Source organism: Rousettus aegyptiacus, unplaced genomic scaffold (genome assembly GCF_014176215.1).
Source record: "Rousettus aegyptiacus isolate mRouAeg1 unplaced genomic scaffold, mRouAeg1.p scaffold_m13_p_15, whole genome shotgun sequence".
Taxonomy (NCBI): Eukaryota; Metazoa; Chordata; class Mammalia; order Chiroptera; family Pteropodidae; genus Rousettus; species Rousettus aegyptiacus.
In genome coordinates, this window is record NW_023416290.1 from 51,965,428 (window position 1) to 51,979,412 (window position 13,985).

A 13,985-nucleotide genomic window follows, 5' to 3' on the forward strand; every position below is an offset into this window, starting at 1 on the left:
AGAAAACTATGTCACAACTACCACTCTTATCATTCTGTGTTAGTCAGACTTTGGATTGATCCTGTAATGGGTTGAGGCTTTGGGGGAACTCAAGATGGGGTGAATATATTTTGCACGTGGGACAGACATGAATTTTTCAGGCCAAAGGCAGACTATGGTAGAATGAATAATGGCCGCTCAAAGATGTTTATATCCCAATTCCCAGAGCCAGTGAATATGTTACCTTACATGGCAGAGCAATGTTGCAAATGTAATTAAGTGAAGGACATTGAGATCGAGAGATTATCCCAGGTTGTCCTAGTGGGCCCCATAGAGTCACGTGAGTCTTTAAAAGCAGGGACCATTTTCCAGCTGTGATCAGAAAAGGAGAGGAAAAGCTGGAAGCAGGGTGAGCAAGATGCTACTCAGCGTTGAAAATGGAGGAAGGGATCCATGAGTCAAGGAATGCAGGCAGTTTCTAGATGAAGGAAAAGTCAAAGAAACAGAATTTTCCCTTGGACCTCCAGAAATAAGCATAGTCCTGCTGATGCTTTGATTTTTTTTTTTTTTTTTTAACTCAGTAAGACCCATTTTGGACTTCTGACCTTTAGACCTGGGAGATAATAAATAAGTGTTGTTTTAAACCATGAAATTAGAGGGAATTCGGTAGGACAGCAATGAAAAATGCATGCAGGCATATCAAGGCATTTCTCATGTGGATCTTACCAGAGAACAGGTAAAAGTCCTCACTAAAGATGGCTGGAGTAGGGAGACTTCATGGAGTAAGGTGCATTTGAACTGGGCACTGGTCACAACTGATGAAGAGCACTTTCTGGTGTGATCCAAGACACAGTGGCCTGGACAGATGTGCAGAATGCAATGGAGGACCCATGGCCATCAGGGATGTCATTCATTAAACGGAACAGATACTTCCGTCTGGTTCTTTGAGACTATTTTAGTTACTATGGCTCTGGGACTAGGGATCTCAAAATATGTTGCATCCAGAGTTCTTAAGTCACACTGCTTATTATCACTGCTTTTGGGAGGCTCAGTAATTTTTGTGCATACAGCAGAGACCTGTATGAACTATTTGTCCTGAATGGCATTCTTGGTTTTAGTTTCTTTGTCGGCTTCTGGAGCGACCATGGGCAAATCATCAACCGCTCTCCTGGGTTTCACGTTCTCTTTCAGGGAGATAACAACATCCTTCTCTGACTTTTTTTGTTTGTTTGTTTGTTTGTTTTGGCCTCTCTTCACCTTTGTCATAGTCCATTCCCAGCTCCTGGGGGAGGGGAAGAGTGAATTAAGAACTTTCTGTGAAGAGCTTTGAACTTTTCTACCGAGCGATTCTAGAACTTATTTAGGAGACAGAGCATCTGGAAGGCGTGGCACGCTTTGAAGAACACCATGACATATTGATATATTTCATTCCGGGACATGCCGCAGGAACAGCTTTGCTTCCGGACGATCTGACAATCTGCATATGACTTAACCACACCCTGAGGACACATGTCCATGAAAAGCACAAGCTGTTGGTCTAAATATGATCGACTGTTTCCGAGTTTTTCTGGTAATATTTGTCTGCTGCTTGTTCACTTATTTTCTCATCTGCCAGTACTTTAGGTAGCAGATGTCCAAAGTTGAAGAAAAATATATCTGGGAAGAAAATTTGCAAGAGGAAAAAAATAATATGATCTTACACTAATTTTTTCTTCCTGATAATTTGAACGAATTACCTTTATTTGATGGTAGAGCATCTGCATCAAGCCTTCAGAGACTGACATTCGGCGTGAACATGTTTGAGAACTCCCATTACCATGAATACATAATGAGGTTCCTGAGAAGAAAGGCCAGCATAGCATTTTTTTGTGTGTGTTCCGAACATACTTAAGTTGTTACAGTTTCTCTTTACTATTTAGTAATAATAGCTAACATTTACTGAACACTTACTGTCTCTCAGATGCTGTGCTAAGCCTTGAGTACATATGGGGATACTATTCTTATTATCCCAGTCTTGTAGATGAGACAGTGACTCTCAAAAAGGTTATCCGCTCAAGGTCCCAAAGGTGAGAAACAGAAGAGCCAAGATTCCAACTCAACCTGATCTCAGAGCCTTGAACCAATGCCCTACTGCCTAACCCTAGATCTCACCCTCAATCCCAGGAGGCTCTAATCTCTCTCATCCTGAGACACTGATGGTGCTCGCTCTGTGTCTAGGTCTATACTTTCTTTCCTCAACCAGTTTGGCATCCCCTGGAGGTTGACCCACTGGCAGCTGCTGGAGTACCAGGAGCCGTGTGACCATGTGGGTCACGCTGTGAGCTGGAGAGCACTGCAGGGCAGCAGACAGAGAAGTGGCTTTTGCTGCAGGGCACCCTTCTTGCTTTTTGTCTGGTTGACTCAGTTTCATTCAAGTGTCAACTTTTCAGAGAGATATTCCCCGATCATTCGACCTAAAAATTTTTCTCTCTCCTCTAATGCCACTCTATTTCCTTTTTTTCACAGTACATACCCTTACCAGGAAATACTCGTTTGCTGGTCCCTTGTATACTGTCTGGTCCCTCTTCCCAAGAATAAAAACTCTAGACGGGCAGAAACCTTATCTTTCTTGCTCACTTCTGCACCTTCAGTGCCTGATATGTAAAAAGTATTCAAGCATTTGTTGAAGAAGTACATGAAGGAATATGATTAAATGTTTTTGAAATGTTTTATTCATTAAATAAATCTTTAGTATCATCTCATGCTGGCCATTGTTCTAAGTGTCAGGAATACAGTAGTCAGCATTGTAAAGCACACAACTTTTAAAAAATGGGCTCTGATTATAGGTTCGAATTATCAACAATCTGACCATTTGGTCAAAATTAGGGTGATCATACATCTCAGATTGCCTGGGACTATACTTTTGTCTATAAATAGTACCTCTTTTACTCTCCAAAGTGTCCTGGCATGTGTGATAAAATATATATCCACCATAGTCAAATTTGATGTTTCAAAGTAGTTAAGCAACAGACAGAATAAAACCTTTGTATAAGTCAGTCAAACAATGGGTCTGGTTGCTGTTTGTAGGATTCATTTCGTGAATTCCAAGTGATGGCAAAACCACTGAGAGTGGACTAAGCAAAAAACCTAAAGAGGAACTAAGAGCTTGACGTAGCTGAAAGTCTGCTTTAGGCACGGTAAGATCCAGACCTCGCACTCTAAGTTTCTCCCCTCATTCCTGAGCAGCTCCAGGCTCACCCTTCCTATTACATAATGGCAACAACAGTCCCTGCTTCATCGCATGTGAGTTCAAGTCCAGCAGAAGAAAGAGCCTTTTCCAGGAGTATCTGTACAAGTCCTGAGGTTGCCTCTGACTGGGACAGCCTGGGTCATAGTCTCCTCTCCCCCTTTCTATGGAAAGGTGGTGTACTGATTGGTTAAGGCAGGGGTTATGCTTTTCATTCTTGTAACCAAATATGGAGCCCTACCCAGACCACACATACGGAGATTGACGGAGCAGTAGATCTGTCCAAAAATGGAAATTGAGAGACTTCTCCAGAAGAAAAGAGAATGCACTTAAAATATGAGTGGGGAACTTGAAGTATCCTGTATAATGTGTGTGCGTTTGTGGGTGGTTGCATGTGCACACGTGTTCATGTGTTTTGGGGCTGATCATCCACTTTACTGAGCAATGGCTTCAACCAAACAATTTTATATCCACACGATCTCTCCCAGGTTCCTGTTTTATAGGCCCAGATAAAGCTGTATTTTCCCAGCTCATCACCGCCTCACATAAGAATCCCTCACTATCCCTAGAGCACATGGCGCGCCTTCGGACACACTGGCTCACTCACTCACATGACTTCTACGTACGGAGGCTGAGACCGCGAGCTACACATAGACTGAGATCTGAGTTGTGCCATGTGAAACTATGTAACCCTCAAGGAAATTTTCTTAGCAGATGAGGAAAATGGTGCTCAGAGAAGTTAATCTATTTGCTCAAGGTCATCCCCTAAATCCTCTGCTCTTAGAGGACCTGGTCAGCTCAAAGGAGTTCTAGTCTTCTTTTATAGGGGAAAGAAGTAATCACTCTTTACCGTTAAATTTTCTCCATGCCTTTAAATAAACACTTTTACTGAAGCCTTGGAAATTATAAGGTATTCTCGTTTCTGTTTTACATGTAGACAAATTAAGCAGAAACAGATTTTAAAAATCAGTGAACCATCTGTAGTGTTTTTACCCTTAAGTGCAGATGAAGTCCATAGACTTAAATAATTCTGTAAAGAGGTATGCAAGGCACCGGGATTTCTAAATTTTTCTTGGGTCTCTGTTACCAGTTTGAACCATTTAATAGTTTCCAAATCAAACTATTTGTGTAGTTCTTGAATTTTAGTGCTTTTAATAATCACTGTGGGTGCTTATTAAAAATACAAATTCCCAGCCTCCACTCCAAGTGATTCTGATTTAATAGGTAACTGGAATCTGCATTTTAAACAAGCACTCTTATGACTGTGATGTGGGGTGTTTTTGTTGTTGTTGTTTTTTTCACCACAAACATTCTTTGGGAAATAGAAATCCTGATATACAGTTTTCCAATAAAAACGTGACAAAGCATCCTCCTTTTCTGCATCCATTTAGGATTCATTGAATACCTGGTGCCTATAATGGTTACAGTCCTAGGCATGTATAGTTTTTGAATTTTCAATCTGTTATGTTTGCTTGTTTGCTTGTTTGTTTTTGTATTTATACTGACAATGGTTTGGAAGAAGTTACCCTTTTATAAAGCAGACAAATATGTAAAAGCCAGAGGTACGAAAGGCCCTGCATCCCATGGAAGGTATTTAAATGCAATGTGTCTTTCCTTCTGAGATCTCCGTGAGGATGAAAGAAGCAAGATGGAGCTCAAGCAGCTGGTTGCTCATCCGTATATAGAAGTGACGGTGCAAGAGATATTCTGGCTGACGTCAGCAAAGAAATGGGAAATATTCAGGGGCGCATCGATAATTTATGTCTTTGCTTTCTTATTTCTCTGCCAAATCAAGAGGAAGCATATCCTCCCTTTAGAGATGTTGCATAAGAATGGCAAAACAAAGATCAAATCTCTGCTACAGCCTTGATAAACTATAGTAAAGAAATGAATATTTATTTTGTGTCTCCTCTGTGACACCTGGGGAAACCAACAGATTAAACGGCTTTCCCGAGATCACAGAGCGAGGCGTTCTCAGGCATCTTACTGCTAACAAACCACTGTAGAACTAAGGGGCTTAAAATAGAGGATTATTGTCATGTGTCAGAGTTCTGGTTGTTGACGAGGCTCAGGCTGGGTGGTTCTTACACAGATGCAATCCAAAGGCAGGTGGGGCTGCAGCCACCCAGGAGATCAACTGAGCTAGATGTCCAAGATATCTCTTCACTCACATGCCTGGTGACTCGGTGTTCTTTGTCCACTTTCTCTTCCTACATCACATCGCATCCTCTAGGGCCTTGGCTTGTACTTTTCACAGCAGAGTTGATGCCAGGTGGTCAGTCATGCTTCTTACGTGACGGTCAGCTTCCAAGATGGCAGAAAGGAGCAGCTTCCAGGATAGGCGGGGCTACCCATGGGACTTGCACAACATTATTTCTACAATATCATGTTGATCAAAGCTGTCGTAGGCTCTCAATCCAAGGGGATGGGGAAATATGTTCTCCCTCGTGATGGGGGAATGTCAAGGTCACATTGCAGAAGAGTGTGTGGATGGAAGATACTGGTGCAGCCATCTTTGAGTGAATTTACATTGCACCTGGGAAGGGTATGTATCATTGTAGGGCGGAGAGAAAACTAATACCTTGTCTCCAAAGATGGACCTCCAGGGAGTCACCGCTGGCCGACGGTCTCTCTCCACTCTCATCTCTCTCCATCTGTGCGCCTGGTCTTTCTTCAGTTTCTCCTATAAAAACGTGACTTTCCTACGGCTTCCCTCTTGCTGGTGTCATTGCTTTCTGGTCCTCCTCCTCCAGCCCAGGGTGCCTATTTAACTCCTACTCATCCTTCAGATTCCTACTCAGAGGCCCTTTCTCGAAGAAGTCTTTCCTGATCCCTCCAGGCTGGGTCAGCTCCTTTTCGCAAACCCTCGTGGGAACTTTTCTTTTTGACCAAAGCTTGTGCCAGTATTGTAATGATACATCCAGTCATGTGGTTTTCATTATTAATATTTGTCTCTTATGTAAATTATAAGAAAGCATAGATCCTATAAATTTTAGTTTCAATCTCAAACTCGGTGCCTCCCAGATGGATAGTGGTAGGCAATAAATTTTTGTTGAACAAACAAAGATTTTTGAAATAAATTTCAGGTTCCTAAGTTAATCATGTGGAAAAAAACAGTATTCACCTGGATGTAGCAGGTCTAACTATAGTTAATTAAAATTAATTTTCTCAGTTTATAGGCAAAACTAAGGAAGAAGAATGGTAGGAAATGAAGATCAATTATAGCATGCTAATCTATTATACACATATGATGCATCTTTATATAAACTGTCAGATTTACATAAAATTACTCTTATTTTACAGTTGAGGAAGCCCAGGTCTTATAGCTAGTAAGTGAGGGAGCAGAACTTGACTATTGCTGTCTTTTGTATACAGGCGATATAGTCAAATTATATATACTATATACATATAATATATATATATATAATATGTAATAATCATACACATACACAGATACATGTATTTGCTCAGTTTTAATTATCTATACACACATACATCTATTGCTTCAGGAACTTACAAAATCGCTTTGCTAAATATTATAAAATTCCATTTGCTAAAAGAAGAATAGTGACGCTCGGATAGTTGTGGGAAAGAACAAAGGAAATGAATCATTTGACTAGATCAACTATCTGAAAATGGCATGGGCATCCTATATGTTAGCGCGTTAAATGGGGCTACAAAATCCCATGACTTATTTTATAAATGAAATGAAGAATGTAAATGCATGCAAATAAAGTCACGAACTGAGACTAAATGGGGAACTCTGAGAGAGGAGCATGAGATAATATTTTATTTCTCACACTCAGCCATCGAAATAGTGAATAGCATGGCAACCAAGAGACACGTTTGAAGGGGTTCATGGGTCCCAGGGCAAAGTCAATCAAAGAGAGGACAAGTACAGGGTATGAGAATGAGGAGAAGAATCAAAATTAGCACATTTGACAGCTCCTTCATCTGTGGGACCACTGTGATAGATGCTTTTTTCTTTTTTATGGTGTTAAAAATCACAAGTAGGTATTACTTCCCTATAGACTAGGAATGCCGGTTAGATCATAATTTCAAAGGGATGAAAATCAATAGAGTTTTCTTTCTACTTACAGCAATTAAATTGTGTCTACACAAAACACAAGCAGATGGCTGTGCGATTATTCTGTGAATTTGCACTTTATAGATCAGTCATTCAAAAGTTTCCCTTTTGAAAAAGTAGAATAGCTACTCACTTATATGTAGAACAACTTTCTCGGTAAAATCTTACAGAACACTCCCATTCAGAAAATAGATAAAAGAGGAGCTGTTCTGGTTAAATCAGGGTTGGGGACCCTGGGACACTGTCTGCTTCCCCTCCTTTCCACTCTAGGATGGTTTATGTGGTGGTCCCTTGGACATACTCTAGGTATCTGTGAAACTCAATTTGAAAACTATCGTGGAAGAGTAGTAAGCTGGGAGACTTCATTGACAAGTACTTTTCCCACCCTCGTAGCATGTATCATCTGGATAATTTTTCATCCTCTTCATTCTGTGTAGACAGAATCGACCAGCTGATGCAAGAGAGCAGTGGGATATTTACTTCATGTTCTGTGGGTCACCCGCATTTTCCTACTTTTTATTGATTGGGTTCCTCCAAAGAGCAAAGAGGTCTCATTTCACAGCACTCTTAAAAGGATTAGATGGCATATGTTCTACAAAAGCACATAAAGCCATGCATGGAAGATAATGGATGCTCAATATGTACATGTCTCATTCTTCTTCCTTCTGTTTTCTTCTTTTTCCTTCTTTTTTTCCTTCCCTTCTCCTTTCCTGTATTATTTTTGCACTCTCTCTTACCTTTTATGTGTGACGTAAAGGAAATAGAAGTCTCGATCACTTTTCCTTGGACCTACAAGCTTGCTGGAGACACATGATTTAGCATACATAAAGCAGTTAATGCACCACACAAAAGACAATACCATCAAGTACAAAAGAGGGGGCATGGGCTATCAACGGCTTATTATTAAAGTTGAACAATAAGAAAGATTGAAGATATTCTCCATGAAAAGCATTGGGAATGAATCCTTTCAAGCACATTTGAAGAAGAGATAATGTTAATCAAATCTCTAATATAGCTGTTTGATGGAAGGCATTTAGTTATGCTTGAAGTAAGTGCTTTGATATTTCAGTTGTTCATCCATTAGTAAGAGACATCTGCAATTTAAGGAGTAAAAACAAGTAGCACATTATTAACCTTCAAGTCTTTTCTTCTGTCTCTTTGTTATGCACTGGTAGAACCAAGCCAGCGAATGACATGTCGCCCTAATTGATTTTAATTAGTGCTCCACAAAAGAAACCAGATGAAAGATCATTTGGAGAGCATGCATCCAGGTGAAATCTGTGAGCACTGTGGAATTGGGGGTTTCCAGGGCGTGTATCGCAAATAAAGATGGATTATAATAGCTTTGATGAAAACATAGTTAAACCTTTCACTTTAGTTTATATTCATTCAGCATTTGGGAGATGGGTAATTGTTATCTTGGACAAATGAAGGACGAATGTTTTGTTTTTCAATATAATTTTGGAGCAAGAGTTTTTCTCTTTATGCATGCCTTTTCACCTGGACAATTCTTACTGATTTCTCGAGATTCAGAAAAGTTTGACTTTTTCTTTTTAAGGCTTTTGTCCATTTATTCCAGAAAAATTGAGTACCATGATCTCTGCCTCGATCATTCATCAAATATTATTGAGTTCCCAGTCTAAGCCAGGTGTGGTGTTGGGTGCTGGGTAAAAAAACAGTGAAAAATACAGTCATGATCCCTACCTAAAGGCATGGAGCTGACTGGTTTATAACCATTATTATATTGTTTTAAAATTACCTGTTAATAGAACTCTCTCCCAACCTGGTGTGGAAATTTTTGAAGATGGAGACTATGTCTATTCATGCCAGCATAGCCCTTATCCAGCTCAGTGCCGGTGCTCAGTAAACATTTATTGAGTCATTTTGAATTGATCGTGGGGAGTCTTATAACCAGGGTGTGTGTGCGGCCGTGCACGCGCGTGTACACACATGCACACGTGTTACCCAATAGAACACTCTTTTTGCTTTTCCTCTTCTACTCTAGCCTTCAAGCAATTCTATTTTAGCCTTGATTCAGGCTGGGAATATGTAGGAAGAAAAATGAGCAAATTCCATGCACCTCTGAGTCACATGTCGTCTCGTCTTAGATTGACAGTTGTCTAGAGTAGTGTCGAGGAAGGATTCAATACAGTGGAAAGAGTTCTATGGTTGGTTAGTGATGTCTGCCAAGTGGAGTGGACGGGACGCAGGCAGTGTGAACGCTGTTTGTTATCTCTGCTTTATGCCTTGAGGTCCTAACTCGACTATAGATTTGAAGCTAGCACAAGCACAATTTAACTACACTCACTATCATGTGTCTTGGGTGAGAGAATTGGGAATATTCAAGTCAGAAAGCTGGGACTTTATCTGTATAACTTATCATTCATCACAGCATTCAATAACTGTTGCAGAAATTAGGCATGTGAATAAACTCCAGTCATGATCTCCTTCCTGTGCATCAATAAATCCTGTCCTAGTAACTTAAAGTTCTTGCATTATCTCTCCTTAAGAGATGAAGTGAATCTAATATCCATCGCCACTCACATTCTCCTTAGGCAGACTAGTTGTGGCATTGGGATTTGAAACTATAATTACCCGGCCTACAAGGTTCAGAGTGAAATTCAGGTCATCCAAGGTCAGCTCGAGTTTTCCTGTGTGATTTTGAACAAACAATGCATTGTTTTGCACCTTTGTTTTTTCTTCTATGAATTGACGTGGTTAGAAGAAATATCAAGGGTTCTTTTTAAATTTAATATTCTCTGTTTAACTCTAGACTGAAATTGGCCAGGATTAGGCTACTGAAGACCCGCGCTTTGAGTTGTTACGGTATCATGGTGGCCCTTCACTGCTGGGATCTGATGTGACACTGGGCAGGATAAAGAAACTCCAGTGGATCTATTGATGACTGGGGAACGGTAAGATCCTTGAGGCCAGGACCCATGTCTAATGCATCTTCATATCTCTGCGCTCAGCTGATACGTGTTGAATCAATGAAGCAAAACTCTTAGTGGAAGGAGGATTCCAGAAGAATTCATGAGTGCTAGTTTCCGGTGAGCATTATTTGCATAATTAACATCAGTCTGGGGCCTGTTGGCAGCAACTGAATCAGTTGTCCAAAAGTTTGCATGAAATCTGCTGCCCAGGATGTGGACTGGTTATGGGTGTGGATGTTGCTGTTTTTGTTTGTTTGTTTGTTTGTTTGTTTTTGTTTAAAACATGTAAAGAGTTCTTGCTTCTAAGAAAAACCTTAATAAATGTGTTTGTTTGTCCTTGTGTCGTTCATGTTCTTTCTGACTATATATTCACAGCACGAACGTAATGAGAATGTTTGGAGGGAGGGGCGGGGCCAAAAAAGGTAGCAGATTAAACAACAGCTATTCCTCTCATCACTTTCTTCCCAGTTCCGTTCCCGCCCGGTCTTCGGCACAGCCCAGGCAAAAATGAGTTCAGAATTTTAAGTACCTGGACAGAGTTCTTAATTTTCAGCCTGACAGGTACAGGAAGGGAGACGATACATATGATTAATTCTTAATAACCTTCTAAAGGGACGTTTGGTTCCATCTCTGCCCCCTTGCACACGAGTGGCGCTCACAAACACCATAAATGGAATTCTAATGATTCCCCTCTGTCTATGGCTGAAGCGGTGGATTTTAGTTTTAAATTACAGATTTCCACCCAGGTCTATCCATTAGAGTGTGAGATAAAATTAACGTGGGTGGGGAGGCGCCTGGGATTTGTATTTTTACAGAGTTCCTCCAGGTAATTCCAATAACCGCTTAGGCTTAGGATCCACTGATGTATTGGATAAGGGCAATATTTCTTATTATGGGATTCAAGGCCCTTTGTAGTATCTTCCCAACTCCCTGTTTCCAGCCGATGTCTATCCATCCCTCCAGCGCCATCCTACCCTCACACCCCACCCGATCTCTTTCCAGACATGGCATGTTCTACGCTCCTCCATGCTTGTGCTCATGCTGTACCCCACGCCGAAAAGGCTTCTGCACAGGTGCGTGCCTGGAGAATTGAACCTCAGAGCCATTTTCACCTCTCCTTCCATCTCTGAGTTTCCTGGTAGCAATCCATCTGACTGCTGAATTAATTAATCTCCTCTGTGTTCCCATAATACGCTGAACATTTTGTCTCTATTATAGCTACAGCGACATATTTTCTACTCTGAAATTGGCACAAACAGCCGAATAGTGGGATCAAGTATTTTAAATAGAACGGAGTGTTTAAAATTATTTTTATGCTTAATTTTTTAACCGAGATAAAAATAACACACATTAAATCAAATAATACAGAAGCGAGCTTATGATAAAAAAAAAAAAAAAAAAAACGAAACCTCCTCCTATTCCCCTCTCTCTGGTCTAGTCCCAATTTACTGAGGCAACAGTTTAAGAAATCATTTTTTTTTTGACCAGATAATACAAAATTTAGCAGAATCATGAAGCAGAGGCACCAAATGTAGCTCTTTTTCCTATATCTCTCCCAAGACTCCAATTTCCCCTCTCCAGAGATACACGCTGCTATTTGTTTCTTGTATATTTATCCTGGGATTATATGTGAGTTTTCAAAAGCAAATTCAAATACACATGTGTGTGCACACACACACAGATGGAATCATACTGCGTTACTGCACACACATTATACCTCGTTTTTATTGTTTAACTATATACCTTGGAGATTTATTCCACATTTGTACACAGAATAATTTCTCATTTGTTTGTTGGCTGCACATTATTTCATTGCTATTAGTTGCACTATAATTGACTTAACAAATTCCCTACTGATGGAAATTTAGATTGCTGCCTAACTTCTGCTACTACAAGTAATTCCACGATACACGTATATCATTTTTCTAAAGTGCAAGAATATCTGTAGGATACATTTCAAAGAGTGGAATTGCTGGATGTACATTTTTATATTTCATAGATATCTCTAAGTTACTGTTCATAAAGCATATATGAACTTGTACTCTTACTACACATGCACTAGTCAAAGTATTGTTTTTTTTTTTTAATGTTTTGCCAATCTAATATTTAGGGAGTGGTATCTCCTTCTACAGAGATGTTTGCACATCTCATCATATTGAGAATACGCATCTTTTTCTACGGTTACATGCCAGCCACAATTTCTTTTATTCAAGCTTCCTTTTCCTCTTCATGCAGAATTAAAAAAAAAAATTAATGAAAATTGTTGATTGCCTCCCTTTATGGCCTCTGGAATTTGTCATACTTAGAAAGATGTTTATAGTGCAGAAATTATTTTTAAAAACTACTTCTAAAATTTCAAAAATTACTCTCCTCTGGAACTTGTATGATTTTATAATGTATTTTAATATCTCTTTTTGAAATCTATTTTCTTGTGAAGAATGAAGCGGGAATCAAACATAATTTTGTGTTTTTCTCCAATAGGGCTACCCGGTTACACTAATCTCACTCACTGAATAATCCGTATTTTCTCAATTTGAATATAAAGCCACCTGTGTCACTTATGTATCAGTGTTTAATATGTATTGATTCTGTTCTCCATTTTGTTCTAATATTTTTACAATTTGTGTGACAATATAACATTATAATGCTTGGAACTTTTATAAAATATCACACTGTCTGATAAGAGTAATATCTACTTCATTACTCTTTATTTTCAGAATATACTGAAAATATGTCTTTGCATACAGATTTAGAACCAGAGTGCCTATTGGAAATTTATAGTAACATCAAATTCATAAATTCTTAGCTGAAGTGCATTAAATTTATATACTAAGTTGGAATCGATGAGCATAATTTTCATACTGTATCTTTATATCTGAGAATACACTATATTTTTCCTTGGTTTTCATTTTTCAGATGTGTATGCCCTTTAGGACTGTTTTCAAGTTTCTTCATGTAGATCTTACAGAGTTCTCATTAAGTATCTTCCTAAGTATTTTAAACTGTTTTTTTTTTTCATAACTTGTCATCTGGATTCGAAACATACTTTTATTATTATTACTAAAATACTCAGCTATGTAATATGAGGAGCTCAGCGTATCTGCATGAAATCCCAACATCTTTGCTCCTTCCCAGTTTTTGCTAATCATGTTGTTTCTACACAGTGACGATTAGAACTACCCTCTGAACAGATTTTTAAGGGCACCACACAGTGCTGTGAACTGTAGGCTCAGGAACTCACTCTGGAACTCACTCGTCTTGCATTCCTTTATATCCACTGTTTTAAAGGGATCCTTGTTTGATTCATTTTTATGGTGCTAAGTTCAATTACAGTTTTCGTCTGCCATTATAATTTTCATGGCCATATTTTCTTGGTGAGTGTTCTTTTCTCCTTAAGTTATTTGTATTCCTTTTTTCTTATGCCGTAAATATTGTATTTGGGGGAAGGTGACCCTTTTTTGAGAATACTCAGGTTTTAAATAAGGCAATGTTTTTGTAGGCTCTCTCTTTACACATGGTTCATGTGGGGGTGTGGCTATTGCATTTATCCCAGAAAGCAGGGGTTTCCATGGTTTTATGATTCTGGGTTGAGTATACTTATCCTAGGAGAACAGGTAACCACCTATGGGGTGGCTCCCAGCTCAGAGCCTGCTTCCTATCACCTGCTTCTTTGTGGTGACCTAGGGATTTAGGGGCGCTCCCTTCATCAGTTACTGTCCCCCTATTCTTAAAAGGCAGTTCTTGAGATCCTCAGGAAACG

General features: G+C 39.5%; 1 protein-coding gene across 6 annotated transcripts in view; it reads right to left on the reverse strand.

The window, feature by feature from the left end:
* The window catches only part of LOC107521579, a 103,335-nt gene that overhangs the window by 43,130 nt on the left and 46,220 nt on the right, over positions 1 to 13,985 (reverse strand). For 2 of the 6 annotated variants that reach the window (XR_004954659.1, XR_004954658.1), the window contains exon 3: positions 1,716 to 8,386. The exons of the other annotated variants lie outside the window; for them this stretch is intronic. The gene's annotated coding sequence lies outside the window, so the exon portion shown is untranslated. The remainder of the gene's footprint in view (positions 1 to 1,715; positions 8,387 to 13,985) is intronic. 6 annotated transcript variants of the gene reach the window in all.